Source organism: Pezoporus wallicus, unplaced genomic scaffold (genome assembly GCF_028554395.1).
Source record: "Pezoporus wallicus isolate ANWC-B61680 ecotype Strahan unplaced genomic scaffold, APGP_CSIRO_Pwel_v1 contig_3820, whole genome shotgun sequence".
Taxonomy (NCBI): domain Eukaryota; kingdom Metazoa; phylum Chordata; class Aves; order Psittaciformes; family Psittacidae; genus Pezoporus; species Pezoporus wallicus.
In genome coordinates this window covers 113,279-139,196 of record NW_026643060.1, presented here as the reverse complement: position 1 = coordinate 139,196, position 25,918 = coordinate 113,279, and the positions used below count along the sequence as shown (strand labels likewise).

The 25,918-nt window shown below is 38.0% G+C and overlaps 1 long non-coding RNA gene across 3 annotated transcripts; it reads right to left on the bottom strand.

Annotated features, from left to right (window-relative positions):
• Positions 1-6,156: 6,156 nt before the first annotated feature.
• LOC130592355 (uncharacterized) lies at positions 6,157-16,392 on the bottom strand. Of its 3 annotated transcripts, XR_008970532.1 has the most exons (4): positions 16,252-16,392; positions 16,015-16,110; positions 7,903-8,610; positions 6,157-6,546 (listed from the first exon to the last, which is right to left on the bottom strand). It is a non-coding gene; the product is annotated as an uncharacterized LOC130592355 (long non-coding RNA). The 3 variants fall into 3 exon arrangements; XR_008970531.1 differs by lacking the exon at positions 6,157-6,546 and having other exon boundaries at positions 7,785-8,610; XR_008970533.1 differs by lacking the exon at positions 6,157-6,546 and having other exon boundaries at positions 7,785-8,387.
• Positions 16,393-25,918: the final 9,526 nt, after the last annotated feature.

Below are 25,918 nucleotides of genomic sequence, written 5' to 3'. Positions count from 1 at the left end.
GATCCTTTAGCAGCTTAGTGTGAATATTCTATGACCTTGTTACACACTTTTGAAGTTAGGAATTGTGAAGTTCTGATGTTAAAGCAAGAGAAAGTATGGAACATGGTTAATGTAGCGACATTTGAACCTGTTCTTATTACAGGCTATTATGTTCTTATTGCGAAAATGCCAACATTGTACCAAAATAAAGACTTGGCTGTTCTTCTACCCTTCTAACTTCAGAGGTGTGGATTGGTGCAGCTGGACCTCAAGTCCTTAGTCAACAGATGCTGGTGCTCTTGCTTTATGGCAGTGGAACCATACATGGCTACTTGTGAAGTTTAGTGTCTTGGGAATTGGAGCTGAGAATAAATTAATTGGCAGTGTTTATTAACGGAAAAAAGGAAGCACCCACAATACTGACTCTCTTCTTTCCGTCTAGGGTAAGAGTGTGTTTATGTAGGAGCTTGGCGAGATGGACAACACTACTCAGTGGCATCCAGCACAATCAAGCAGAAAATTCAGTGGAAATTTAGCTAAGTGGTAATTCTTTCTTTACACTTGAGTGGAAATTGCTAGTTTATGCAAGCTATTGACAGCATGATCTCAGCTTTAATTGCCATACCTCTTTATTTAGGAACTAGCACATAAATTTTCTGTAATTCAAAAAAATCTTCCTTCAGTTGTATTTTGCAAATATGTTTTGTAAAAACTGTAAATTGTTGCAGGATTCTACATATCTACTTAAAAATTTAACATTACCAAATACATCCGAAACAGGCTTTGAACCAGACCAACTCATTTATGCAGCTTTATACATTCTATATAAATGTATCTAAAAACCATCATTTGGCCTACATATGAAAAGCAGGAACTGTAGGCAAACTACTGTCCTGGAGAGTCATGAGTACAAGGATCCTGCTACTTGAAGTATATGTGTGTGATATGAAGATGTGATTTTTATGTTTTGTGAAGAGAAAGGAGAAGTATGAATATGCATCCAGTTAAACTTCTATCTGAAAAAGTTCTTTATACTTGACTAGATGAAAGTTCAGCTGCTTCAAGAGCTCTCCCATGACCTTAATCAGAGGCATGACTGCATGTTTCTGACACGTTCCTCAGGAACACGTCAAAGTCTGGCTCTGATTTTCAAGATAGTGTTGAATTAAAACCAATCATGTCAATGATGTAGCATTGCCTCTGAAGTCAGATCTCTAGGGGCACTGGTCAATAGGATCATTATCCTCTGAGTTCTGGCAGTGGATTAAAATGGTAGAGTAGAAAATAAGCAAATGTCCACCTCTGAAAAATTATGGAACATCTGATTCAGTGGCCTGGAATAGGAAATACACTGTCATGTTTTCCTTGAGCTCAAGTAAGTTTTCACTACCATAACATCCTGGGACTCAGTCCAGAGGCAATTGACCTGTCCTTGAAAACTTGGAAGGAGTAGAGACTGTGAACCCCTGGACGTGTACATTCTAATTGCAAATGAGATGCAGTTTTAGATGTGCAATGCCATGGCTGATGATTACAGATCTGTGTTCTTATAGCTGCGCAGGAGTGTTTTGCCTATTAGCTGATACAGCGTATTTTGTTTATTGCTGACCAGTTTTTGAACTTTGCTCTTTGTTTCTGTAGCAGAAATAGGTTAGATCAATAACCTATTAATAACCTATTCAAGCTCAAAGTTCTATTCATCCTCACTCTCCAAACAAGAGGTATTTCCATTGTTCATTATTATGTGCCATTTCCATTTCAACCCCAACCTCATAAATCATAAATGAGCTTGAAGTATTCATTTCCCTCTTTCAGCGCTACCTTCATCTAGTATTTGCTGACATGCCTTGTTACAACTTATTTTATAGCACAGTCAGGCCTTGTTTTCTGAACAGATGAATTCGTTGTTGGACAGGACTCTAAAAATAGACTTTAGGGGCCACCAAAATGAGAAATTCCAGCTCATTAGGATCTCATCTGGAACAATGTGATCTGGTATAGAGAAGCTTTGAGCTGATGAAACAAAAGCAAAGACCTAGCTAATTGGTTCTAAACCTTTACGTTATGAAAGGGCTATTTTTGTATTTCTGTTAAGGGTGATAGAAACCATCTGGAAAAGAGATTAAAGGCAGCATACATTGGAAAGAAAGGAGAAAAACTAGGGTAGTTAAAGAAAATATATGAAATGTATACATTGGGTAAACAAATGACTTCTGGTATCTTCTGGTATTCTGAGCTACCTTCTTCAGATAAAAATTAAAATCTTGTCAACCTCCACTATCTTGTTCATATGTAAGAGGCAGTTGTGTCTCCTCTACCAGCACTTGATGCTGAAGTGGTAAAGTTAATTTATGGGTGTGCAACTCTATTTCAATATCTCAAGTAGAATTACTAATGGAAAATGCGTGAATCCTCAAACTATCTAGTGTCATGGAAGACTGAAGGCTTACTGCCTCAGCCAGAAATATGTCCTCTGAGAACACTGACAGTAACTGTGTGCGTGTTCTGCTCTGAGTGTCTGGCATACCGTGCCTTTTGGAAGCTGGAACTCTGGTGTTGGGACATGCATGAAGACTTTGCCCTAATTCTTCCCTCAGTGGCGGGCTTCAAACGTGGTTGGATGCCAAGCTAAGTCAGTTTGTTTTGTTATCATGAAATAATATCCTAACTAATGTCTTTGCTTCCTCCTTCCTTACTGAGGAGCAAAGTACACTAGGTAGGAGAAGACGCTATGTGAGACACAGTAAGTAACTTCGAAGTAGCTGCGGACAGTTTTTCTAGGATATTTGTTCTAGATATTTATTAATTTCACTATTTTCTACAGTTCTCCCAGGACACATTAATTTTAGATTTTTTTACTGTGTACTGAAACCAGTTGAGTTCATGTGTTGCCTCTAGAACCAACAGTTTATCACAGAAATTAATGGCATTATTTTCTTAATAACTTACATGTTTAAAATTATTGTGCTTTAAATAAGAAGCCTGTGAAATATAATGTTAGTGGATTAAATATAATAATACACATCCTTAAAAAGTATATACTGTGCTCACTGTCTCTGATCTAAGCTGCCAATCACCATTAGTTCATAATTTGATGTATAGATCTTGACCTGCCTCATTAGTTACCAGTAGTCGATATTGGGCTACCATTTGACTCATCCTGTGTTTAACTGCATACTGATGGATGAGTGGACTGTTTGAGATAAAATAAGAAACTGCTTACAGATGTTGTTGTGTTGAACTAGGCCCTTTCACTTTGTGAACAAGCCTTGCTGACAAGTGTGATGCTGCACGGTCTAGGTGAAAGCACAGCTCTTTCCCAATGCATTACCAGAAGGCCTGTGTCCTTGTGAGTTGGCTGATCTCAAAGCCACACCAAAACAACTTGGTGCACATGAGACAAACACCAAGGGTAGCACTAACTATCTCTGGTCATGCAGTCGTTAACAGGGACAAGCTAGTGAGCCAATTTTAAGAAACTGTTATGTTTCATAGTCTTAAATCTTTTAGAAATGATGATTCACAACCTTTATTCATTAATGGGCATCTGATTCATAGCTGGTTACAGTGGAAATAGATTGTTATATTGTGGGATAATTGTTCATGCTCCTTTGTAAAGACTCTGCAATTATTTCTATTATTGATGTCTACTTGGAGAATTTATAGCTTGTCTGTAAAAACCTATAACCTGTTAAGCTACAGCATTAGAGCACTCTCTAGATGAAGTGATTTAAAGTGGTCATTTTTAATTTATGAAAAGGTTTTCCTTAAAGATAAAGAAAAGGTTTCAAAGCATTCACAGCCTTTTCAGTAGCATATAGAACTATAGCTTTTATTTAAAAATAAAAAATTCAATAATTTTGTGTTCATTTAGATAAATGGAAAGGTTTTGTAGTCCCACATTTCAGCTTCACACACTGATTTTCACTCTATAAAAATCAGAATATTTGGAGGTAATCAACAAATTTTACAGGAAAATAAACCCTGTAATTATTTTTATTTTCCTCAGGGAAGGGATGAAAACTCTCAATTTCTATGAAAAAGCAATTCAGAACTTCCCTCAGCACTTTTAAAAGTTAGATGACTTATTCAGGGCCAGCTTAGATGAAATGAAGTATTAATTTATGAAGTTTCACAGTCTATAACTTAAGACCAATTCAGGTTGAATCATGACAACACAATGCCATTAGTCTTTAAGGCCACGTTTGTTCCTTCTTACTTTGTGAAGAACCTTGCTGCTTGTGCCCTAATTGGGTATGAAATGTGCTGCTTCCTTCCTGCACAGCAGAAGTTTGGTTCATTCCATACGGAAAGGTTGCTCACTTCAAATCCCTTTACGAATGGTCCCTAGTAGGTAATAGTGAGGGGGTTTGTGGGGAGACTGTTGTGGGGTTTTATGTGTTAGTGCCCATTTTACTGAATTGCCTGAGAATTCCAGGGGTCCGGCATAATGCTGAGAGAGCTGAGCTGATGAGTGGCATCAGATTGTGAATGTTCTTCATCATCTCAAGCTTAGAGAAGCTGACTCAATTTGGGAAATTTTTATTCATAATAAGAAAACTGATAGTAAAAGCAAATCTGACATTTAGCACTCGTTATTCCCATAATTTGGTCCAAAATACATTGTTAACTTTCAGGTAGTCTTTGGCAAGCAGGAACTATCAGTTCTCCTTTACTGAACAAACCTCTTTTGGAGACTGTGACTGCTGAGACAGATCTTAGCAATTTTGCAGAAGTCACTCTGTTCTGAGCTGATGGAATTTATACCAATGATACTGTGAAGTAATTATCTAAGAACAGATTTGTCCTGGTCACTAGGGCAGAAAGCTTTCCCTGTTGATATGAAATGATTGTTAGAAATTACTGTTTCTTCTTAGTTGCAATGTGTCGGAAGTGGGTGAAAAAACAATGTTAAAACATGGAATTTTTGTGGGTAAAGTAAATCCATTATAAGCTTTCAGATACCGTGTCTTCAGGATGCACTTCTGTCCAAAGGCCATACAGTCAAGCTTAAAAAGTAGGTTATTCCCATCCTATTGTTGCAACCCTTAATACATAGTTACTTTAGCAGTAACTATGCCAGTAACTATGCAGTTACATCCTTCTAACTTTTTTCTTACAATCCTTTCTGCATTTCTTTTTATTTTATGTAAATACAGCTAATTGATATGAGATATTTCACCTTTCATTATTGTCTTCTGAAACAGTAATTGCTGTCAAGATGAAAGTGTTAGGAGGGTAGGAAAGAAAACAGGCTCATCTCTATTTATAAATATATATATATATGTATTTTAGGCTGTCTTTTAATGTTTGTCTTTGAATTGAGGCATTGTTTTCTCTGAGGACTCTGAAATGTTTACCGAAAAAGTTAGAGGGTAACGGGAGCAGTGAGTAGAACAAGACTGTTTTCTACCACACTTTAGACTGACCAAAAAGAACTGTTCCTATGTTTGTGTCCAGCTGGAACACACAGAATGTGAAGATCCCTGGTTTTAATTTGTACTTTACAGATGCTTTGGCAGTAAGCACAGCTTTGCTCCAATACTCTTAATATCAGACACCATTTACCAACTGCTTTATTTCTGTGTTCTTTTATGGAGTGTTTCAGCTTCTTAGAGGGAGCACAACAGGATTAATGAGATAATCTTATCTTTTACAAGGTATTGGCAATGGCAAAGTAATAAGATGTACGAATAGTGCCTGTAACCTAATGTACAAATGATTTTAAACCTTAATTCTATAATAGGTTTTGGGTTGTTCTCATTATATTTAACTCAAAACTCAGTTTCAAATCAACAGGTGTCCAGAAAAAGTCAGGGAAAGGGAACAAACAGAAGATAATTTGTTTACAGTTCAGAAGGTATGTTTCAGTTAAAACCACAACTGGATGCATACAAACTTGTACTGATACAAAAAGGAACCATGTAAGTTATGGGTAGAGTCTCTAGGCTCTATGTGCTAATCAAAGGAAGAAAGCTGCACTGTCTGGGAACAAATGCATCTTTCCAGGTTTTAGCTTCAGGAAACAAGCAGGTTGCTTTGCCTCACAGCTCAGAGCATTTGGGCAAGAGAACTTGTTTGAAATGTGATGCTGAGCATTGTCTGCTTTACAGTAAAAATATCACAGCTCTTCCAGAAAAGAAGCGGTAAATCTACTACTACTGTTGAAATCTGGATGTAAGAGGAGCAGAGTTACTGTATTCAGAGATGTTTGTTACCAAGAAAAGCTAAAAATATTCTGGGTTTGCACCCTTTGCTGACAGTGTATAGGGCTTTATCTGCAGGACTTCTCTTGGCTGTTAGCAAGGGAAAACAAGGAAGGAGCCTTAATGAGAACTTTAACCAAAAATGTGTTTCTAGTGCATCTAATTTTTTTAGTACAGATTCTTTAGACTTTTATAGTACAGATACTTTCTGACTAAGGAAATACTTTAAACTGGGGAAGTTCACTGTGATTCCAGTCCTTATCTTGTGTGTTTAGAAATCTGCTAATCTCAACTGCATCCATGTCTGCTGAGAAGTCTATTTATGTCTGTTTCTGGAAAGGGAGGGTTTTTCTTCTGTGAGCTGAGAAAAGGTGAATGTCTTAAAGAGACCCCACCCACCTCTGACTGACAGCTGGTGTGCATATTACACAGATGACAAGAACTATTCAGTTCTCGGTAAACAGCCGAGCTATCTGCCTCTCACCAAATGGTAATTACACAAATGTCTGTGTCTGTCAAGTGTTCATGTTGGGATTGTAGAGCATTTGACTCAATGCTAGATGTGTACTTTATCTGGCCTGCTGTCAGCAGAGTCCTCATTTCCACCTAGCACATCAAACTGGGGATGAGAAAAGCCTCCCTAAGGATTATGTACTTGACAATTTGCATGGGACAGTGGTGCTCGCATTTGACATCAAGGTTTTTAAAAAAATCTTAGAAGTAAACCAATAACATTTCTGGATAAAAACAGTCTAATATTGTCCTATGGTCTTTATAATTGATAGTTGTTTTGATTCTTCACCTTTAAAGACTAAATTACAAGGGGATTTCAGACATTAATTATGAGTTGCCTGTAGTTTGCATAATGGCATTCCCCCTTTTTGGCATTATTTCAGGCTTGAAATGAATTCAGAACAATTCCCCTCTACCTGGTAACATGCTGTCAACTGAAAGCTGTGTGCGTTGTTCCAATATTCTTACTGCTTATCTAACTCAGGCTGAGTAATGTAATCATAAACCTTGTGTGTTTAAGATACACAGTGTTTCTAGTTAAAAACAGACAACCAAGCCAGTAGAAAAAGAAAAGAATTAAGGCTTTGACCTTTTGTTTGGGGATCAGTCTGGAAAATCCTTGGTATCACTGATCCACACAAGTGTAATGTGCAGCAGGTTATAACATCCTTTAAAGTGAGCGTGTAGGCAGGTAAGCCAATAGTAAGATGAGTAGTTGTCTGAACTGAGTTTGTTTACAAAGTATATTACTGCACATCAACGGTAGGCATTGCCTGCTGGCTATTTCGCTATGGACAGTTCTACAATTAAAGGTGTTGTGCAGTGGAATACAACACCATTCACTGAATAATATATATACTAAACAAGTGACCAGCTCTGACTCCAAAGACAGCAAACAGTTACTGGAGTGCAATGCTGCTGCTTAGTTAAAAAAACTGTTGTTGGTACCTTTGTATAGTGCTGTGTTGGTATGACTGCTTGACTTTGTTTCTGGACAGAGCTTGCTGAAGGAGGTCTGCACCACCTTTCATTTTAAGGGGAAGGCAAAAAACTGTTTCTAATGCCTCTGTTTCTTAGTACAGATTGTTTAGGGGAAGGCATCTTTTCAGCTGAGAGCATCCTTGTCCATATGGATTGATTTTTCTTTTGGAAGTGTTTGCACACAGGAGGTAGTGAAAAATGGTAAGAAGTAATATTTCCTTACCCTGGCTTAGTGGTCATACTGTAGACAAGCCTCTTAGTCACTCCTCAGTCTGTCCTAGAAGAGCTCAACAAGACAGTTTTATCATACTTAAATTTTCTAACTTTCAGATTTTATAACATTAATAAAAATGAGAGACATCTGGTGTATGATAATGCAGCTCCTTTCTGATAATGACTGCATCTCTCAGGCTCTAATACTTAGTAGTATTTTAGCTTTTTTCTAATAGGTGTCAGAATTAAAAATCACTGTTAAATTTCTAAGGTAAAGGAAGGGAACATTTTCCTATATAAAAGCAGCTAATTATTTACTATATATTTTTCTGATGTCTGTATTCTGGTGGACAAGGTAAGTTATGACTCTTTATTAATTTTATTTGAGCCTGTTTTGTGTTGTTTTCTCAAATAAAGGAGTCTGGCAGATAAGGTACGAGAAAATGCATGTTCTTCCATGGGCTGTTTCCTGTAGTCAGACCTGGCTGTGGATACCTGAAAAAGGCAAAGAAGATATTGCTAAAGCATAGGTATATAGACATAAGCATTGTATGACAGCTTTTAGAAATAAACCTCACTTTTTTCACTTGCATCATCTAAAAGCATAGTAACTTGTCAGTCCTTTTGTTTTCTTTTGTTCTTTTCATTTTAGTGTTTATAAGGAAAGCTTTCCATGGGAGCTTGTAGTCTCTCTTGCAGCATCTGAAATGGTCAAATGCTAAAGGAGAGGGATATTATGTACAGGGGGAGAAGAACAATTTACTAGTTGGATAAACATTAATGAATAAATTCATTAGCATGCCTTAGAGAGGAAAGTCTAAGGGACTGAATTTTTACTTAATGACTAGTGGATATCAACATCAGTGAGCAACTAAGCTAGATAGGTCTGTATTCAGCTGTAGCAAGTGCTGCCCAGGCTTTGAATCTAATCTGGTCAGCTTTCAATCCTTTCAAAGTAATTGTGAAATGAATTGCCTTCAGTAGTCTTAAAAAGTGTACCTTGAGTATGCCCTGCTAAAATAGGACAAGTTGGAATCATCCTACTTGCAGGCTTAAGCAGCCTTAATGCACTGGTATTTAGGACCATATTTATTTGCAGAAGAAATAAGTCTCTATTCACAGATTTCTTGTGAAATTATCTTTTAAAATTATTTCAAATATCGATAAAGTGTCCATACACTGATTCCCCCTCCCCCCCCCCCCCCCATACTTTTATTACATAGATTTGCTGTTAAGTCACATTGACGAAAAAGGGAGCAGGAGCAAGAAACTTCAATGGAAATAAAGCATTAAAAGGAGATCTGGGGATCTGTTCCATTTTTTTGTTTTGGATGATGGGCCATGGATTTGTTTTTATCTTCCCACTATTTATCTGGCCTGAATGATGCATAGGGACTTCTCTCTTTCTTCTAGTACAAGGGCTAGAGGCTGAACTGCAGGCATGAAAGAGTAGCAAACCATACCAGTAACTTGCACTACAGCTAAGTCTGAAGGCAAGATGAAAGCAAATCTTCAGTCCCATAGAACTGAAGCAGTGCTGAAATGAGACCTCATAAAACTTGGAATTTCTGACACAATTTAAAAAAGTGTTTGTTGGAAATCACCAGGTTTGGCAACAAACAGGTTTTAACAACAAAGGAACTACCGTAAGGCTGATGAGGGTCTTTGCCAGCTGAATTCATGGCCTTGGAGATTTTCAATCCTCTCTGGGTAATCTCTTACTTTTCTTAACCACCCTTGTTGTAAAGAATATTTGTCTTATGCCTTTCCCTTGTTGCAACCTGTGACTGCTGCTTTTTATGCTTTTGTGGCATTCCTTTGGATATAGTCTGTCACCGTCTTCTGTATAAGCCCCACCTTTAGACAGCAGAAGACAACTCTTAAATTCCCTTATGGCCTTCTTTTCTCCAAGCTGAACAAACTCCATTCCATCACCCTCTTCTTACACATTATGTGTTCAAGGCCCCTACCATCCTTGTGGCTCTCCACTCTACTCTCTCCAATGGAAAGAGCTGAAAGGCCCAAAACTGGACACAATATGCCAGATATGGCTCCTCACACAGCTTCTTCTCTCTCTTCAAGTTGTCCTTCCACAGTGTCTACTTGTTTCTATCTCCCTGTATTATGTTTTCCTAGGTAAAAGTTGATAGTCTGGGCCTCTATTTAGTCAGCTGCAAATGACACCATTATCATGAAAATGGTAATGATTATTTGAAAAATCCTACCAGTGATATTAAGATTTATAAGGATGGGAAAATTAAATTACCTTCCAGATTCTGTATGTACTGTGGTAAACTAGGTCTAATTTATGAAGCATTTTTTAAGCTACAGAACATTTAGTAGCAATACACATTTCCCTGAGATTTGGCTCTGACTACAATAGTAAATATCAGAAACACAATTCACTATAATGTTGATAGCAATGACAAAATTGGGTGGTGCTGCCAAAATGTTACTGTTCTGTTATGTAGTTGTACTGAATGATGTGAGGTAAAATAACAGGAGCTCTGCCTACACACTAGCTTCTGGTGCTGTTTATGGCTGGTAAAGTTGTGTTAGTGGGAAATCATGACTTGAAAAAAAAATGTTTGGATAAGGACATCTTCAATCTGCACTATGAATAAATAGCGAGCTTCTATCTGCCAGAGGGTGAATTTGGCATCTGCCGTTAGTACCACATTTTCTTATTAAAATAAATAAATATATAACTTGTCTCCAGGTCATTAAATGAGGAAATGTATCAGAGTCATCCTATGGTTACATTTCACTTCTAGTTAATTCAATTAAAATTATTTTCAGTATCAGACAACCAGACATCTTAGAACTTCTTGAAGTGACAAGTCCTTAATACCCCTGCAATGATTTGGAGGGTTATCACAGGATAACTCAGTCTCTATTTTCTAGGTCAGCTGTTCCTTTAGTGAGTACAAGTAGCCAGTAGAATAAACATATTCCCCTATCTCTAAGAAAAAACACAAGTCCTCTGACAGCACCTGAGCTATGTGCAAAAGTAGTCATGCAGGCTAAAGATCATCAAAGTTTCTCCAAGCCTCTGTGCCAAAAATAGCAAATGTTTGGTATCTTAAATCAAAGGGTTGCTATAAAAAGATGCTTCTAAGCCTGTGGAGTATCCATGTCATTCGACAGGATGGTTTATTTTTGGCATGAGCGTTGACACAGTCACTTACAATCAAGGCAGATAGAAAGTCACTGAACTGTGAGCTCTAGGAGCAACATTGCACAAAGAGCACTGTGACTCTCACGTGAGGAAAGCCAGGGAACATCACTGTCTGTGAGCTGTGTATCTTAGAGGAGAAATTACAATTATATAATACAGAACTGTATCGTTGTTGCTGTAGTCTTCTAAGATCTGTGCTTCCCAAAACAGCTCAAAGGCCCTGCATGTGGTGACCCTTTCTGTAGGCTAAAAGGGAAAGATGCTGCATTGTTTATCAGTCAGCAGCGGCTGTTTAAGTGTCAGAAGACATGTTCATTACCCAAGAGGAGAGCTGGAAGGCTCTCTGTTATCGCAGCCCTTTTTGACCCCCATACTTGAACTCTGGGACAGTTGTTTTTTTTTGATAGTTGAAGTAGAAAGCTCTGTTTCCAAAAAAAGTTGCCCACTTTTCTGCTCCTCAGTACTATTGTATTTGAGGGCTTTGCAATCTTGCCCTCAAGAACCCCTGCAAATATTTTTCAGGCACATACAAGCCAATAACTTGTTCAAGGTCGCAGAAGAAATCCCTCATGGTGCAGGATGTGAAAGCAGGTTTCCTAAGCGTGTCTGTCCTCTGCAGGACTGTCAGCGTCTGACAAAGGGTATCCTTTGGTAGAAGATTTTCTTCTGGCAGACAGGCCGAGTCAATTTATTTTACTGGACTTCTGTAGTGCAGTTGTACCCAAATGCCACCTTTTGGCCAGCACATGCTGCAAATGGCAAGATGCTATACCAGTGTGCTGGGGAAAAAGACCAAATGCTGCAAGAGAGCAGATTGCAGGCTGGCAGCTCAGACAGCAGCTCTTCCTGAGCACTGCTGCTTGCTGTGCTGCCTGCCAGAGTGTGCCTTGTAGGAAAGGACTTGTGATCCCCAGTCCCTAATTTGCACAGGTGTAGTATGAGGTAGGATCTACACCTTAGTCCTTTTCTTCTTAATTGAAATTAATGAATTATCCAGCTTCAAATTCCAATTTCTTGCTGAGGCTAAGAAATGGCAAAACCCAGCTGATGTTGTTACAACAAATTCTTGGTCTTGCATATTAGCTGTATATATTCTGCTTTCAGGATACATAGTTGAATATAGTATTTGCGAAGTTTCATGAATTAATTTTATACACATTCTTGGGATCTCAGAGAGATTTGAGTCTTCTCATTAATTTACTGAGGCTATTTTCAGCTTCTGCAGGTAGTAATAAGTAACTCTGCTCCTGCTCTTTTTTTAATCTTCATAAGTTTTTTAAAAAGACTCTTTCCTAAAATAAGGCTCTCTCTGCTCCCATGTTTTTCCACTGGATACAGCATTCTGTGTCATTCAATGCATCTTTTCAGGACGCATGGTTTGATCTGGCAGCAGAAGTTGAAGAGCCTCCTGTTGATTACACAGACTGCCTGGGGGTCCTGCAAAGATCTTCAGTGGTTGGTCATGTTCAAGTTCCACCTCACTGTTTCTGGCAACAAGCCCATCACGCACAGACATTGTTGACAGGATGGAGGCTAAGGAAAACGTCAGAAAAATGTCAAGAAATGAAGCATGTGTGTGACTTCCCTCTTTCCCGCAGATTATTAGAAGTAGAGGCATAGCTCTATGATTGAGTCCTGTCTTTCTGTAGGGTTCTGTTTCCATTTACAGCCACAATTCTATTGCTTCTGTTCCTCCAGGTTACATAAAATCCTTTTTAAACACTGGAAACATTTGCATCTGGTCCTTGCATATATTACTCTGTGCTTGCCTCCAGTCTTGATGTTATCATCTTCAAAATTACATTAAAAGCTCAGTTTTTTTCCTTACAAAATGATTAAACAGACTAAAATATATCTTAGTAGTGTGAATACAGCCTAATTCTAGTGCAAATGTGAAGTACCTGTACCAAAGTTAGTGACTTAAATGAATTAAAAATCAATTTACTCAAAGCAAAATTAGACAAATTTTCTGTTACAGGTTGGTAACAAATCTCCTTCTGCAGAAACACTGAAAAAAAATAAGCTTAAACCCAATACCATTAATTTGCCCCTGAATTCTTGTAAAATGAAAGCCCTGCCAAGTTTCCAGGGAATGTGTTTGATAAGGACTGGGCATTGCCGTGACCTTACTAAATGCTCTCCTAGTGTGGGAATATATCTTACACACTGTGCCCAGTAAGAATAGTAACATTGCTAACTTTGCAACAGATAGCTAAAACCAGACTACTTCACACTTTGTGTAAATTATTCCAGTATCTATGTGGATGATGTGCAAAAACTAACATGTGAGACCCAAGGTTTGATTTAAAACTGAAAGGGTATGAGAAGAGAGAGCTCAGATGATGACTTGGGTAATTAAAACTGTCTAATCTGGCTCCTTTCTGATTCTAGAGTTACGCATGAAGGTTTACATTGCGATTCAGCCCATTAATGATGAATAATTGGATAGACAACTGTGGAGCTCACATCACCTTCTTTCCATGGTTTGTTGATGGAAAAATAGCACTTCAGTGGTTGAAATTCGAGTGACATGAGAAGTATAGGTGATATCACTAATGCTCTTCCACAGCACACTGGGGTCCAGAGATACCCCCCTCTCTTCTCTCCCCTCTTCCTATTTATTTTATGTTTTTAAAGAACTGAAACGCTGCAGAATCTGATACATAGGTAGAGGCCTGAATGCTGTGTTAACAAAGGCAACAGCATTATTACTTTGTTGACCTCCAGTTTCTAAGGGACTTTTGAAGGTAAGCTATTTAATTCTGGTTGAATAAACTCTGCTTTGTAACACATTAAACACACTCCATAAAACTGCACAGTTAAGCCTAGGTATACTGCTCATTTAATCTATTTTTGAAGAAAACTTTGCAGACTTTCTCTATAGGTGTATTTTATTGTTATGTTCAATTTATAACAGGGCTTGGCAATTGTGTAGTAAACTAAAACATATATTGAAAGAGTACAGTGTGTTTTGGGATTGATTAGCTAGCCAGCACACCAGTTACCAGAGTTTAGAGTGAATCTGCTGTCTAAAATAGACTGGGACATCCAATCAATACATCCATTTTTCAAAACAGGGCAAGACTGTGAAGTCTGACAGAATGCACTGGCATGGAAGTGGTCCGTGTTGTTTGTATTTTTGAATAGTGTTAACACAAAGCTATGTATTTATTTGATGTTTCAATGAAAACCTGCTATGACTTGGTGATAATAAACTTTGTAATAGATTTATGAGTCTTCTTTGTTTAGCCATATTTTCAGAATGGCTATGACTGAGTCTGACTTTCAGAAATTCCTGTTCCATGCTTTAGGAGTGGTAACTCCTTTGAAAATTTAGAATAAACTTTGCCAGTTGGCCTATTTCAAAGCGTAAGACTACTTTAAGTTCACATGACGTATGAGCTGGGAGAAACTAAATAGATGCAGGTGTTTACAGTGTATTTGCACTCTATGTTCAATGATATATGTATTTTACTTCTATATCTGCATGGCCTTCTGCTATATTGTTTTTCTCAAATGTCTCTGAATATTTCCAGTTCCAATACTTATTTGTATTGGGAAATAATTTATTATTTGGCATTCTCAACATGAAAATTTAAGAAATTCGTAATGTTTGCATCAAAAACCAAACTTTCACTGAAAGCTTCTATCCCATGTCTGAATGGATAGAAAAATACTGTATTCTGTCACAATTTTGAGAAGAAATTGACATTAAACTGTTAGAATTCAGATATTCTTGTCATACATTCCTTCATATTTTCTAAAATACATACTCTCTGAAACATCATAAAAATTTCACTTTTCAGCCAAGTGAACTATCTACCTTGGCTTTTCAGGTTTTTTCTATGCGATTACTGTTTCGCTTTTTTAAAAGATGAAGTTAATCAAAATGATTTGGCAAACAAAATCAAATGAATTGTAACTACCCTTTATTACCATGCTGTATCTTTCCAAATTTATCCCAGCTTTTCTGCAAGATGCTCATTTTGCTAACAATGAGATTTTAAAAATATTGCTTTATGCACTCTGTGCTCTGCAGATCTAATTTTCAACTAGAGTCTGCAGTGTTCTGGGAATCCTTGCATAATCTGGAATGTGCTATAAATAGAACATGCACTCAAAGGAAAGAAAGCGTGACTTATTTTGTAACTATATGCTTGCCACAGATCCAGCTTTCATCCAAAGTCAAATTGCTCTTGTCAGGGCTGCCAAGTTGTCAGTTAGGCAGAGAAATTTCCTGCAATGTGCAAGGTGACTTTTCAGACTAAAGGGAGTGGGGGAGGAAGGAGGTTTCCCTTCTGCTGAGTAACTGGTTTCAGTCCTTTTACTAGGCTGTTTATATCTTCAGTTGAAGATACTCACCCACAGTGAGATCAGACTGACTGTTCAAGAAGGTCTATGAGACACTGAGTTATGGTCTGTATTGGGTCCCTGTTGGTACCAGCAGATCTACTACTGAAAAGAGCTGAACATTTGCAACACGGAGTAATGAGGACATAAGTGAGAAATTGTACCTTCATCCCATTTCTGTTTGCCATTCACAGCTGCTGATCTGACAGAAGAGGTGGTTAGGTCTTCCACAGGAAGAAGCCATATGGAGACCACTGCAGCCCTCTTAAGACACTAGCTCTTAACAGGAGGTGCAGCTTGCAGTAAAGGGACTTCATTCCAGGAAGAGAGAGAAAACAGCAATGCAAGAATCAGTGTCTGAGTTCAGATTTCTGTCTGGTTGATTGCTTGCTTACTTGTGTGCCAATGTTTGAAGGGCATTCTGGAGGAAGAATGTGGCTCTTACTCACTTTCTCAAATCTGTGATCTTACCATGTTTTGCGTCTTCCTTAGGTCTGTTCCTTTGAATCTTTCTGAATCCAGATGAACAACGTGATTTTGCTGTAACTATGGAAAGCTCTGAAATACATACCTATTTTGTGTCTTTCTACTCACTCTGTCTGTGAAAATCGATTCCTTCTTCTAATTGTATTCTGTGAATGCTCCTCAGTCAGGTCATCAAATAATTGCAACGACTCCATTCCCAATAAGCTGAAATGAAAAAATCAGTCTGTCTTATCCAATTTCCCCAAAACTCCAATATATCAAACTACCTAATCTTAAACACTGCAGAAATATTAATAAAATTGGAGGATGATAAAGAGATGGAAAAGCAGAAACTCATTCCTATACCCTGGATTTCTGCATATGTCACTGAAATGATTGAATTTTGAAATGGAGAAAAAGCAGATAGTGGTAATTTAGGGTTTCTGTCATCCTCATTGAATAAGGTAAAATGTTACTTTGTAGCTAAACCACTCCTACAAAACAGCCACTCTTGATGACTTAAGAAGTAATGGTGAGATCATCACAGCAGAGGGAATCCTCAAGAGCCTGAAATTCACATTGCAGCTCCAGTGGACCCCTCTTCTTTCCTGCCAGGAAAATTTTGCGTGGCTACACCATTTGTCTTAACAATTTCTATTTATAATAACCCTCTTGGGTTTACTGACAGTTGGCATTACTGAAAGCAAACTTTACCCTACTGCACCCTGTGCTTGGGTGCACTTGGGCAATGTCCAACTCCAGAGTGAAGACCTTTTCTGTAAAGCTGCTCAGATGTGAGCCAGACTACAGTGACATTCTCGAATGATGTTACAAGATACGGGTAAACTCTATTAAGTATGTTTGGGAACAGTTTCCAGACACATGGTTCCGACTAGGAAGAATTTTGGTATTTTTCACAGCTTGGTGTTGTTTTGATCATGTGCACAGAGAATCAGCCACCAATTTCAAATGAAATCCCACCTCTAGAAGGAAGACCTTGTGTGTAAATCACCATTCTAAGCTACTAGGAAAGAGTCACTGTAGTGAAAGATGGAAAAGTTTGTCTCTAAATTGAGCATGATTTACAGTTTAAAATAAGAAATCAGTGAAATACTTGATGACTTTAAAGGTTTGGAAACCCCAAGAAACATTTGTTGAGCCATTATTAGGACTGTCAGCCCTGTTCTTTAAATCTAGCCTGTTCAAATCAGGAAATCCTAGTGGTCTTGCATTATCCCATTCTGTGTGGTCATAAAGTTAGCATAAAATATAACCTCAAACAAGCTATGTTATTGGAACTTCTTATTTTTCTTTTCTTACTAATTCTAGTAATTTTCTGCCACTTACATTAAAAAAAATAAATTAAATCAGATGGGGACTCTGGTGTCAGAAACTTTTCTTCTTTTGCTTTTGGTAAGTGACTAGGAAGATTACTCTGTTTCTTAGTCATTGGTATTATGCTTTGAATTTGATCCAAAGTAACAAGGAGGAAAAATGTTGAGGTGTTCTAATAATCGAATTTGTGGTTCCAACTAAACTTTGAAAAGAGGATTATCTGAATTGCAGAGGAGCTTTAATGTTTTCAGTTCCCTTCACTGTTCTGAAACCTCATATATGGTAGCACTTCACACAGCTGGACCTTTCCAGTGAATCTTCTTTGATGAGCTCATGCCCTCTCAGAAGTATCACAGCCTCTTTGGGAGGCAGGAAAACATTCCCATTGTACAAAAAGGTCAGGCTGAGGTACCGAGAAGGGAAATTCCCTGGTTGTGCGCAGTAAGCCTCAGCTGCCTGGACTTCCATTCTACCTACAAAACATACCTGAAACAAAACTGGAAAGGCTTGTGAGAGCCCCTGGCATACTGTATATTGCATTGAATCACGTAATGAAAAATGACTTCCTGTGAGGTTGAAGAGAAGGAATATGATATTAATGCGCAGCTTGGGTCATTCAGGGGATTAGAAAAAGTAAGTCATAAAACTGTTTAAGGAGAGATAAGAACAAAGTCTGTTTGAACTTATGAAAGTAAGATACCAGGTAGGACACAAATGCTAACTGTAGGAGACATTTTTGAGGAGTCCAGTAAAAATAGCAGACAACAGGCGCTTGTTTGAGACTTGATAGTGTCAGGTACTATTCATTTTTTATATCTAACCAAACATTTTCTGGGGACTTTTAATCTGTTTTCTCACCTTTTACCAAGGAAAGGTAGAAAAGAAAAAAAGAACATGAGCTGGATCCAGAAAATCTTCACCAGGCCTTCCCACGGTACACACTGAACTTTTCCCTTCCATCTGTCTTTAGTTGGTGCCTCTGGAAAATCTACAGACAGCAGAAACATCTTACACTCAGAAGGTCACTGTCTCTGGAATCTGTTAGGCAAGGTGGTAAAAATGCTGTCTTTGAGGACAGTGACTTAAATCACTGGATAACCTCAGCCAAGGAAAGAAATGAGGCTACTGATGCTCTCCCAGATTTGCCTTCTGAGAGGAGGAATCAGATGAAGTGCTTGAACTCCACTGAGCACAGAGAAGTTCTAATCACAGCAGGTTTTGTCCATTCAGAATGTAGTTCCCATAATCAAACACCCAGTAAATAAGTAAGTAAATAAATACATAAAATGGTTAGAACTACTCCCTTAGCCTGTTTCCTGTGCTCTCTGCCCACATCCCTGCTTTTTCCTTGTCTTCACAGACACTCTGAAGTTACTTCTGTTTTATGTTTGTTTAGAACTCCATGCTAAAGCAGATTCTTATATTCTGATGGTACAGAAGATTTATGCTTACAAGTCATTGGTATAAATATCACTAACTTCTGAAAAGCAGTCCCAGATTTATTCTGGGAAACAACTTTCTCCTAAAAGCACATTTCTTTAATGCTGACAATAATTTTCTTTATATCTTACCTTCTTATGAAAATGAGATGTACACCATCATCTTATTAGCAATTACACAGTCTTATGTCCCTGACAATGTTTTAAAACCCCTGGGATAATTTTAGCCAAATTTGACAAAACAAAACAAAACAAAACAAAACAAAACAACCAAAACCAACCAACCAAAAAAAGTCTAATTCATTATTAAGTTTCAATAAAACTGAAGCCTGTATAGAAGAGAAAATCTGCGCTAGAGCCCATCACTGAGGGAAGCAGAGGTGCACACACTCTGTGTCGCAGAGGCCAGCTAACCAATCTACAGGCAAGTGCTGTCTGAGGATGTTTCAGACATGCAGGGAGAGAAACTGTTAATACACTGATGTGTATTTGTAAGTATTTGTGGAGATGAAGAACACAAATTGATAGAAAGCAGGCCTCTCATTATTTCCAGTGCTCACAGAAGAACTTGTCTTTGATCAGCAGAGTCTTATGAAGTTTGGAGACCTGGAAAGATGCTGGAATTCTTCCCTAGTGTTGTGCTTTGACTTTTAGCAATAAATTAATATGGTCAAACAATAAAATGAAAAGCTGCTTTTGAAACTTTGACCCCAAAGTTCATCCTTAGCAATTTAGGTTTTACTTGAGCAAGGCACATACATGTATCCCGAAGTAAAACAAGCAGTAAACAATTGTTTAAGTACCTTGCTGAACTATATCCAAACATCATAAAAAGGCACACATAATATTCTTCACTAAAAAATAATTAACCTACTAAACGACTGTAATCTTGATTCAAGTACCTTTACAGTAACAGTTTTTTAAGGCCTTGGTAGAAAAACTGAAGTCCTTTTAACTCATATAAAGCTGTACTCTTGAAAGAAGCCAATATCTTGACTTGACTTGGAATATTGGAAGTGTGATTCCCAAAATAGCATATGGCTGACAACAGGCTGTTATCTAAGTAGAACATACACTTTTCCATTTTATCCTGTGTATAATATTAAATGTGGTCAGTTGGTTGCTGTAACCACAAGAGAGATTTCCCACATGAAGCAGAAATGGACACTAAAAATTCATCAGTGCTAAAAGAGATAAGGGTTAATCAAGATTACTGAAACTAAGTCTCTCTTTTTAATGTTATTGTACCCAGCTTTGGAAGATCTCATCACATTCATTGTACACTGAGTATTTTTGTATTTTGCTGACAGTCTTTAGCAATGGTGTGCTCTTTATCAGTTCTGGCTGTACACATAGTAGTTCACTCAGGTTGTATTGGTAACAGGGCCCAAGCCGAAGTGAATTTCTTACTTTAGTATTAGTATTTAGTATTTAGTATTAGTATTTAGTATTTAGTATTTAGTATTATTGCTAGGAAGCTATTGTTTTATTCAGAATTACTGCTTGGCTAGTATAAAGAAAGAAAAGCCAGATCCTTGATTAGTAACCCAGTATTTCCTCCAGCTGTCTCTGCTTAGACCCATGAGCAGATCATAAACTACCCTTTTTTTATTTTTCGCAAGAATTTGGGTTTAACAGAAATCTCTAATGCACATGAGAAGTCAAAACCAAAATCCTGTGTGTTTTAACAGTCTTGATAGGACAAGAGGTAATGGGTTCAAACTTAAACGGGAAGTTTAGGTTAGATGTAAGGAAGAAGTTCTTTACTGTGAGGGTGGTGAGGCACTGGAATGGGTTGCCCAAAGAAGTTGTGAATGCTCCATCCCTGGCAGTGTTCAAGGCCAGGTTGGACAGAGCCTTGGGTGACAATGGTTTAGTGTGAGGTGTCTCTGACCATGGCAGGGGATTGGAACTTGATGATCTTAAGGTCCTTTCCAACCCAAACCATTCTATGATTCTATGATTTGTACATTGTTTTTTCTCATCAACTCTTACTTGACTTTCATATGATATGTTCTACTCTCATAATTTGGAGGGAGTGTATGAAAAATGGCCAGGTACATTAAATTATCAGTGATATTTGTAATGTGCCTGTCTACTATCATGTAGCAGAAGGCAGCTATGAACTAGGTAAGGCAAAATGTGAGTAACAGGGGAGCAATCACTTACTTGTGCATGCATGTGACTTTCAGACAAGGTGAAAGTCACAGAGCTGCAGAATGCACACAGAAAAAGGTTTTCAGATTGAGTGAATCAATTGCCCATAATTTACAGATTGCGTTATTACTTGGAAACATTAATATTTCAGTGTTAAACACTGTAACAAACCCCACTGAAAGCTTGGTTACTCTATTTGAGGAGCTTTAAAACAGACTTAAATGAGATGCACTTTCAGTAAATTCTCCTGAAATGAGCAACATGCATTTCAGTGAAGTGGGAGTCACTTCCTGAACTTTTCCTTATTTCTTTCAGCTTCCTGAAAAATATATCTTCTATGGGCTGATATACATTTGGAATACTTAGGGAGGGAATCCCTGGTGATATCACTGTACACACAGGTGCTGTGGCTTGAGCCAGCCGGTAACTCAGAACCATGCAGCTGCTCGCTCACTTCCCTTCCCTTCTTTCCCCTTGCTCCTGGAGGGGTGGGGAGGAGAATGGGAAGAATGTAACTCGCAGGGGTTGAGATCAGAACAGTCTGGAAACTAAGGTATAACACAAACCACTGCTGCTGCCACCAATAATAATAATGAGACAGGAAATAACAAGGGGAGAAAATAAAAAACTATAAGGGGAAAAGGAAATCAGTAAGCAGAAGTGATGCACAATACAACTGTTCACCACCTGCCAACCAATACCCAGAGCAGTGAGCTGGGCCTTCTGTGTGACTCCCCCCAGTTTCTGTACTGAGCATGACGTGCTGTGGCATGGAATACCCCATTGGCTACTCTGGGTCAGATGTCCTGTCTCTGCTTTCTCCCGGCATCTTGTCCCCTCCTCCCTGGCACAGCATGAGAGACTGAAAAGTCCTTGATTGGGGTACGCATCGCTTAGCAACAACTAAAACCATCAGTGTGTTATCAGTGTTGTTCTCAGACTGAAGTTGAAAACACAGCATTGCACCAGCTACTAGGAAGGAGAAAAATAACCGTTACAGCTGAACCCAGGACAACAGACACTAAATGCAGCCTCAGACACCTCATTGCTTTCAATGTAATTGAAATTCTCCACAGAGTATTTAGTGAGAAAATCTAGATTAATAGGCAATTTATGAGGTTATCAGATATGGTCATAGAATCATAGAAAAGTTTGTGTTGGAACGGACCTTAAGATCATCTACATCCACCCCCCCCCCGGCCAGGGACTCCTCACACTAGATCATTTCACCCAAGGCTCTGTCCAACCTGCCAGGGATGGAGCATTTACCACTTCTTTGGGCAACCTGTTCCAGTGCACCACCCTCACAATAAAGAACTTCTTCCTTATATCTAACCTAAACTTCCTCTGTTTAAGTCTGAACCCCTTGATGATAAACATATAGTAAGCACATAAATAGACTATTTTATAATTAACAGAGTTCTGGTTTTCTGAAAGATTGCTTTGAAAAATAAAACCAGAAAGTGTTTACTTTGTTAAATCAGTGTTTCTTGATGTATAGAACAATTTCATATTGGAAATGAAAGAATTATTAAGTTGCTATATGGTGCATTTGCAGACATGTCACTGTCTTTATTGCACATTCCTGATAAGAAAGAGCAAAAGAAATAATTTTAGGTTAAATTCAAGAAGGTATCTAACACAGAGAGAGCTTTTTGAGGGATATTGTACTAGCATGAACCTTTTCAACTTTTTTTTTTTTTTTCTGGTATTATTAAGAAGTGAAGTTTTCAAGGAATATTCTGTGCATCTGCAACACTGCTTTTATCTGTTTTGCATAATATAAGGGGAAATTGTCAGCTTTGACTTCAGGGAAAAGCTCTGCCACTTGAGGCTTGATCCATTTATGAGATTATTAGTTCAAGGAGAGTATGTTTCAAGTAAACTCACAACATAAACAGAAATGTTGCAGTGTTTCCTTTCTTGCCTAAATAACAAGGGGTTATTGCTTTAAAACATTTATACGACTTGTTCTTTTTGTCTGTTTAAATTCACAACATATTAACATCCAAGTATCTTTACAAGCAGCTCCATTGGGTTTATGTCCACTTTGTTGCGTTATGAAGGGTAATTTATGTTTTTACAATTAATATATTGGATAATTCTTCTCCATTATCCTGAAATAAGATAAAGATTGTAATGAAAGATAACACATTTTAAATAAAGCCATTAGGAAGAGATTTTGTCTTTAACAGAACATTAAGTGTTAAGAATGGTAGATGGGTGAAACTTCGTAGTTTAAACTGCATTGAAATGAGATGCTAAAATTGTCTGGAGGGAGGTAAGAAATATCTTTCAATGTTTCTTGTGAAAGCACAGAGAATGCACTCAGCGGCCATGGCAGATCAATGCTATTCTTTCTAGGGTGGTCCAACAACACCATCTAGACCAAACTCATTGACCATGCCAATGATCAGCCCACAAGCATGGCATGACTGTCAGGCACCCTCTGAATTACACAGGGGCATGACTTATTCAAGTATGCCCAGCAGCTTAACAAGGCTGGTAGGCTGTCTGGCATGCCTGGCCCTGCAGTAGCATGCAGATCTACTCTTCTTGAGTTTCACTATTATCATTGGGAAGCTTTTCTAATATCTAACCTGAACTTTTTTTTGGTTCTTATCCTGTCCATCCTGGGCAGGATTTCACTGCTTTTCCAGTTTTCAATGCAAGCCCATTTTGTTCATTCTTGCATGGAAACTAAAAGAAGCCTCATGTGGCCCTCTGAATTTTCTTAATCTCAGCAACAGCATTTTTGAAGAATGGCCTCAAAACTGAGGCCCCAAATGCATTCCAGCCAAAGTTGCACCACTGCAGAATAAAAGGATGCTTTATGTATGTCTTTTAGACTACATTTTCATTTAAACCTCTCAGTGTCTTATCTTCCATTTTTTGTGACTGCATTAACAGTGTTGACTCATGTCCAACTTCTGAGTCACTTAGACTCCCAGGTTCAGCATTCATGTTTCCTTATCATTTATTCCCCATCTTTTATTTCTGCAGTTGGCTATTTCTGTTTAGAACATTATAGCACTTACCCCATCGACCTGTATGTCTTTTCCGACGGCTTTCCAAATTTGTACTACGCATTTTCAGACTCTCCCGGCTTGCTAGCATCTGCAAATTTAATAAGCACAGTCTCTATTCTGTCTTCCAAGACACTGCTGAGAACAGTGAGCAGCACTTGTGCAGGACAGACTACTGCAGAATCCGGCAAGGCAAGTCCTTCAGTTTTCATGAGCAATCATTGATGATTGCAATCTCAATATAGTTTCCAAGGAGCCCTGCACCCTTCCTACAGCAGTTTCATCCAGAGGACACTTCCTTCTGTGTATGTTACATATGAGACAACAGCCAAGGCTTTACTGGACGTGAGATATTTGACTCCTACTGCTTCTTCAGAGGGCCAGTTACCTTCAACAGAATGGAATTAGATTGACTTGACAGAATTTGTTCTCAATAAATATGTCTGTGAATCTCTGGGGTTTCCAATGTGCTCTTACATAATGTTTTGGAAAATACTTCAGTATTTTTCCAGGAATTTTAATAAAGAGCTGTGCTTCGTAATTTCCCAGATGCTACCTGCTTCACTTTTTCTTAGAATAGGCACTACATTTCTTTTTCCTTTTTCATTTTGTACCTTTGTGTACCATTTTTTTAAAAAAGAGCTATTATGAGCTGCAGAACTGCTTCAGTTACTTTTTTCAAATATCCTAGGGTGACAAGTTCACCCAGCCCAGTTAATATGAAAACTCCCTAATCTGTATTTTATTTCTTCTAGGTCAAGATCTTATCTATCCCTTGCTGGTACTAATTATGTTAGGCTCATGCTATTGTCACTGATCTTTTTTAAAAGGGTGATGAAAAAAAGATAATAAACACTTCAGTCTTCTCCAGAACTGCCATTTGTTGATCTCTTCCAAGAAAAGTACTTGAAAAGTACTAAGCCTTCCCTTAGATTTTTATTTTTCTTTTAAAAACAGCGTGTGGTTATACTGCCAAACACTGATACAAAAACCATCTCCTATTCCGGAAGATTCTGTTCTGGAAAATGTTTCTATTGCTGTCGTCCAGATTTCTTACAATACAGATATAGGAAGCATTTCCTTTTGTCCTACAGAGCTGAAGCAATAATGTTTTGAAAATCTCTTTGGCCCATCCTAACAAAGCTCATTCAAGATGAAAAAGTAATATAATTTTGAAAAAGCGGCTGTATATTAAGCTACAGATACTTAATTGTGTAGACCTCAGGTTACAGACAAACAATTTTTCAGAGAAAATAAGCAATCAGAAATTAGGACATTATCTTTACGGAGATCATGAATTTAATCACAGGATTGCTCACAAGAACACAGATGCTCAAGTAGGAGTCACGTGGAGGATGGAAACATACCCATCACTAGGCGAATAGCATCCTTAATTGCTGTCCTTACTTAGAGGCAAAATTGAACCAGTGGAGAGAATTACAATTTACTTCTGTTTATAGTGTGAGCAAATCTGGATAATTTTTTAGCTATTTTAAACAAGATAAGCTCCTACGAGAATATATCCTAGGAGATTAATACTATATTCTCCTATATATTGCAGAATAGAAACTGCAATTATATTCTATCTGGGGCAGGGAATGACTCATTTAGATCTATGTCCCTTGATTTTTACATGTATGTAGCATTATGGAATTAGTACATGAGTGATCAAAAAAGCTTTAGCTTTGCTTAGACAACCCCCCTTATAACTGCAAACCAGTACAACAGAAATGGTGCATTATAACACAGCCTGAGACACTGCTTATTTCTATTGAGTCTTACCCAACTCATTATGAAGTCTTATGGGAATAGATGACCAAGTTATCAAATGATAGCCCTTTATCAGATATCCCATGAGAGCTTCAACCTGTGTGGAATTGTGACTGGCCTTGAAGGATTTGTGTAACAAATCTATTCCTGAAGTTTAATTGCTTGTTTTCAGGAGTTGACTTCAAAATCCAGTGCTATAGGAGAATTTGGAAGAGCAAGCAGAAGAGATCTGAAGACCTGCATGCTGACAGAAAGCTGTGTGCTGATTTCTAGGGAAGTAGTGGATACAAGCTGCATCTTACACTC